The following is a 6000-nucleotide window of genomic DNA, read 5'->3' on the forward strand; positions in this document are numbered from 1 at the left end:
TTTTTTCAAGCTTTTTATTCGTTTATTTTTCAAAAAATGTTATCAGGCACTTATTTTTATACTAATCCAATTACAATAGTGAAACTACTTTTTCAGTTAAACAAAAAACCACCAGTGCCATCAAGCGCTTGGCATTTTTTAACATTTTTTCAAGCTTTGTAATCGTGTCTTTTTTCAAAATCTGATATCAGGCACTTATTTCTATACTAATTTTACCTATTACAATATTTAAAATACTTTTTCAGTCAATCTAATAACCACCGGCGCCATCTAACGTTTGGCTTTTTTTAACATTTTTTTTCAAGCTTTGTAATCTTTTATTTTTCAAAACTGATATCATGCATTCATTTATGCACTAATTTTACAGATTACATTAACGAAACTAATATTTCAGTTAAAGGAATAACCACCAGTGCCATCAAGCGCTTGTCGTTTTTTAACATTTTTTCAAGTTTTATAATCGTGTCTTTTTTCAAAAACCGATATAAGGCACTTATTTTTATACTAATTTTACGAATTACAATAATGAAACTATTTTTACATTCAAACCAAAAACCATCAGTGCCATCTAACGTATGGCTATTTTTAACATTTTTTCAAGATTTGTAATCGTGTCTTTTTAAAGAAATTACATCAGGCACTTATTTCTATTCGAATTTTACCAATTACAATAGTGAAACTACTTTTTTAGTTAAACAAAGCCCACCAGCACTATCAATCGTTTGGCCTTTTTTAACATTTTTACAAGCTTTGTAATCGTCTCTTTAATTAACTGACATTAGGCACTTTTTTAAGCGCTAATTTTACATATGGCAACAGTGGTACTACTTCTTCGGTCAAACAGATAAACAATAGTGCTATCACATGTTCGATGTTTTTTAACATTTTTTCAGGTGCTACTATCGTTACTTTTCCCAAATCTGACAGCAAGTTCTTATTTCTATACTAGTTTTACCAATTACAATAGTGATAATATTGTTAAACATTCAGTTAAACAATTCAGTTTAACCAAAACTCACCAGTGCCATCTAACGTTTGGGGTTTTTTAACATTTTTTCAAGCCTTGTTAAAGTGTCTTTTCAAATACTGATACCAGTCACTTATTTCTAAACTAATTCTACCATTTAAAATAATAAAACTACTTTTTTAGTTAAAACAAAAAACTACTAGTGTCATCTAATGTTTGGCTCTTTTTAACTATTTTTCAAGGTTTATTATCTTGCTTTTTTAAAAAACTGATATCAGGCAATTATTTCTAAAATAATTTTACCAATTACAATAGCGATACTACTTTTTCATTTAAACAAAAACCCACCAGCGTCATCAAGCGTTTGGCGTTTTTAACATTTTTTCAAGCTGTTTAATCATGGCTCTTTGAAAAAACCGACATCGGTAAGATATTTATACACTAACTTTATCAATTATGATAGTTAAACTACTTTTTCAGTAGAAAAAAAAATCAATAGCGCTGTTTAACGTTTTGCGTTTTTTAACATTTTTTCAAGCTTTGCAATCGTGGTTCATTCAAAATCTGACATTTAGTGCTTCTTTCAACACTAATTTTACCAATTAAAATAGTGAAACTACTTTTTAAGTTAAACAAAAAACTACGAGCGCCATCTAATGTTTAGCTTTTCTTTTACATTTTTTCAAGCTTTGTCATTTTCAAAAATTTTCAAGCATCTTGTCATTTTCAAAAATTTTTATCAGGCACTTATTTCTATACTAATTTTATCAATTACAATAGTGGAGCTACTTTTTCAGTTAAACAAATAACCACCAGTTCCATCAAGCGTCTTCTTTTTTTATAATTTTTCAAGCTCCATAATCGTGACTGTTTCAGAATCTGATATCAGGCAATTTATTTCTATATTGAAACTACTTTTTCAGTTAAACAGATAACCACCAGCACAATAAACAACAAAAACACGAAGAACAATAGGGAAATATTTTTGCAAGACAGTGTAAATAATTTGAATGAATATTTCGGCCCTATGTCCAAGTGCCGTCCTCAGCAAGACAAAAATATATAAAAGAAAAAAGACTCACAACGATCTAACGTTTGGCGTTTGTCAACATTTTTTCAAGCTTTGTAATCGTCTCTCTGTACAAAAATTACATCTGGTCATTATTTCTACACTAATTTTACAAATCGAAACTCTTAAGTTAACGTTTAATTTAATAAAATATCCAATGATGCCATCTAACGTCTGGCTTTTTATAACATTATTTCATACTTTGTAATTAGTTCTCTTTCATTATACAATATTAGTCACTGGTTTCTACACTAATTTTTGCTAACGCAACTGTGAATCTACTTTTTTATTTAAACGTATAACCACCAGTACTATATAATTTTTTGCTTTTTTTAACATTTTTTCAAAATCTGTAATTGTGTCTTTTTCATAAACTAACACTAGGTAGTTATTTAATCACTAATTATTCCTATTATAATAGTGAAACTTATTTTTCAGTTACGCTATAAACCACCGGCGCAATCAAACTTTTGGGTTTTTTAAACATTTTTTTTCAAGCTTTGTAATCTTTTATTTTTCAAAAATTATATCAGGCACTTACTTCTATAATAATTTTACCAATTAAAATAGTGAAACTACTTTTTCATTCAAACAAAACACCACCAGTGACATCCAGCGTTTGTAGTTTTTTAAATTTTTTTCAATTTTCTTAATCGTGTCTCTTTCAAAAAATGATGTCAGTTAATCATTTCTGCACTTATTTTAATATTTGATATAATTAAACAACTTTTTTATTTTAGCGATAAACCCCCAGCGCCATCTAATATTTGCTTTTTTTTAAATTTGCAAGCTTTGTAATCATTTCTCTTTTCTTAACTGATTTTGAGTGCTGTTTTGTATACTAGTCATTCCTGTTAATAAACTGAAACTGCTTTTTCAGTTTATCAAAAAATCACCAGCGCAATCTAGCGTTTGGCGTTTTTTGACATTTTTTCAAGCTTTTTTATCATGTTTCTTTAATAAACAGATATGTAAGGTACTTACTTTGATATTCAATTTACAAGTTACAGTTGTAAAACTACTTTTTCAGTTAAAACAAAACCACCAGCGCCTTTAAGCGTTTGGCATTTGTAAGCATTTTTTTCAAGTTTTTTTATTGTTTCTTTTCAAAAGCTGACAACAGGTACTCATTTCTATACTAATTTTACCAATCATAATAGCCAATTACAATACCAATTACAATTATAATAGTGAAACTACTTTTTCAGTTAATAGTATAGAAATAAGTTTTTTGTGGAAAACGTTGATGGCCCTGGTGGTTTTATGTTTAACTGAAAAAGTAGTTTCACTACTGTAATTGGATTAGTATAGAAATAAGTGCCTGATGTCAGTTTTTGGAAAGAGACACGATTACAAAGCTTGAAAAAATGTTAAAAACAAACCCAAACGCTTGATGACGCTGGTGGTATTTTGTTTAACTGAAAAAGTAGTTTCACTATTGTCATTGGATTAGTATAGAAATGAGTGCCTGATATCAGTTTTTGAAAGAGAGACGATTACAAAGCATGAATTTTTTTTAAAATAGTCTTATGATAGATGGCGCTGGTGGCTTTTTGTTTGAATAAAAAAGTAGTTTAACTATTGTAATTGGTAAAATTAGTATAGAAAACAGTAACTGATGTTAGCTTTTGAAAGATACACGATAATAAAGCTTTAAAAAGTATTTAAAAGCGCCAAACGCTTGATGGCGCTGGTAGTTTTTTGTTTGATTCAAAAAGTAGTTTCATTATTGTAATTGGTAAAATTAGTGTAGAAATAAGTACCCGATTTCAGTTTTTGAAAGAGGCACGATTACAAAGCTTGAAAAAATGTTTAAAAAAGCCAAACGTTAGATGGCACTAGTGGTATTTTGTTTAACCAAAAAAGTAGTTTCACTGTTGTAATTGATAAAATTAGTATATAAATAAGTGCCTGATGTCAGATTTTGAATGAAACACGATTATCATGGTTGAAAAATGTTAAAAAACGTATTTCTTGAAATAAAACAAAATACAATGAAAATAGAATAGTTTAGAAACAAATTTCGGCTATATATTTGCACATTACGGGGATGGGGGCAAAGCATAGCATATATTAGATACGTAACCCGACCTAACCAAGGCTAGGTACTTGTTCCCCCCCTAAACCCGAAAAACATAAGATATTTAAACCCTAAGAGTTTAAATATAGTTCCCGGCGTGAGAAATCCCTTGTTTATTCAGCGTCTCATAGGAATTACCAGGTAATACCTATTTGATCTTTACTTTACTCGAGTGGCTGTCCTGGGATTGCCTGGGATGTTAAGTTGAAGCTTGCAAGTATCAAGTAGGAGGAGGGGAGAGTTAGAAAAAGGGAAAGTCAAATTCGTTGTTGGAGAACGGAAAGGGGATAAACAAGTTTTGGCTCCGATCAAAACAAAAGTAACGTTTTTGCAGCATTAGCTCCTGTGCCACTTACAATTTCTAAACAGAACGGCAAAGCCTATTAAGATAAATTTCATAAGGGTTGCCCTCCCTCACCCAAAAAAAAACATTATTAGGACTACACCCTTTTTCCTTTCTTTTTTTTTGAATGAAAAAAAGTTCAAAGTACATTTTTTAGGTGCCATGTGGCACTTTATGATTGCCTTTATTAAATTTAATTTATAAATAGCAATTAAATATAAAAATTAGTTTATAAATTAGTATATAAGTCTCGCGTATAGGTAATACGCGAGAAGTGAAGTTCGGTTAATGCTAATGAAATAAAACAAAATACAATGAAAATATAATAGTTTAGAAACAAATTTTGGGAATATATTTGCACATTATGGGGATGGGGGTAAAGCTAAGCATATATTAGAGACGTAACCCGACCTAACCTAGGCTAGGTACCTTTTCCCCCCTAAACCCAAAAAAACAACAAAATATTTAAACCCTAAGAGTTTAAATATAGTTCCCGGAGTGAGAAATCCCTTGTTTATTCAGCGTCTCATAGGAATTCCCGGGTAATGCCTATTTGATCTTTACTTTTCTCTAGTGGCTGTCTCGCGTGTTGCCTAGCTAATAGAACAGTACCGTATTTAGCTTAAAAGGTGCTTTTTAGAATTTCTCTGGTGGGGTGAGGGGCTTCCTATCTCTAGCTTTAATTGAAAAGTGTCCTTGGTACCTTAAGCTGCCTTAAAGAGATTATTAAAGAAAATTAAAGAAAGTAGAGGGTTAATTTATAAAAAAGCTACATACTACTAAGATAAGAAGTTTCACTTTGCAATTATGCAGCTTTCACACTTCAACACAAAGTAGTGAAATAATGAGCCAATAAATTCCCAAAATATATTCTCAAAATAGCGAAGATAAACCAAACCTCTGCAGTTTTACCCCTCTCCGAAAATTTTACTAAGACTCAAACTCCAAAACCCTTTTTGGAAGCTAGTTAGGCTTGGTATAGTAGATTTATGAGTCTACTGCTCAGTAAGGGCCTCCTCCAGGCCACTTAGCATGTCCTCAGGTCGCAATAGGGGAACGCCCTATGGATGTGCAGGATACCTCCAAAGAAATTGGGCTCCTTCACCCAATAAAAAATGGAGTACCATCGCTTGGGTCCATAATTACAAGCAGAGGAGGAAGAAGGCCTCTCAAATGTACACTCAGCAGGAACCACCGGTGTGTGGACACGTCCTGTGGGTACAAACCTTCTCCCAGTAATGGGTTAAATTGCATGGTGACACAGAGCACCATCATGAGGGGATCATCTATAAGAGGACAACTGCGGCAGAATGTCAGATCTCGATCTATGGACAACGACCCTTGTGTTGGTACCTGCAGTACCAACTCACACCGTGACTCACAAGGGACTGCCTCGACCCTTGTGAGGTACCTGCAAGACTGGGTATCTTGTGGTCAACTATTCCCATTTGAAGAGTGGCGCCCCTCAAGGAAATTATAGCCTAGTAAACGACACACCATTCGCACGGGATTCTGGTTAATGGACCATTCTTCTGGGCTTG

Source organism: Artemia sp. Qi Xiang Cuo, chromosome 20 (assembly GCF_049724085.1).
Source record: "Artemia sp. Qi Xiang Cuo chromosome 20, ASM4972408v1, whole genome shotgun sequence".
In the NCBI taxonomy this organism is placed as follows: domain Eukaryota; kingdom Metazoa; phylum Arthropoda; class Branchiopoda; order Anostraca; family Artemiidae; genus Artemia; species Artemia sp. Qi Xiang Cuo.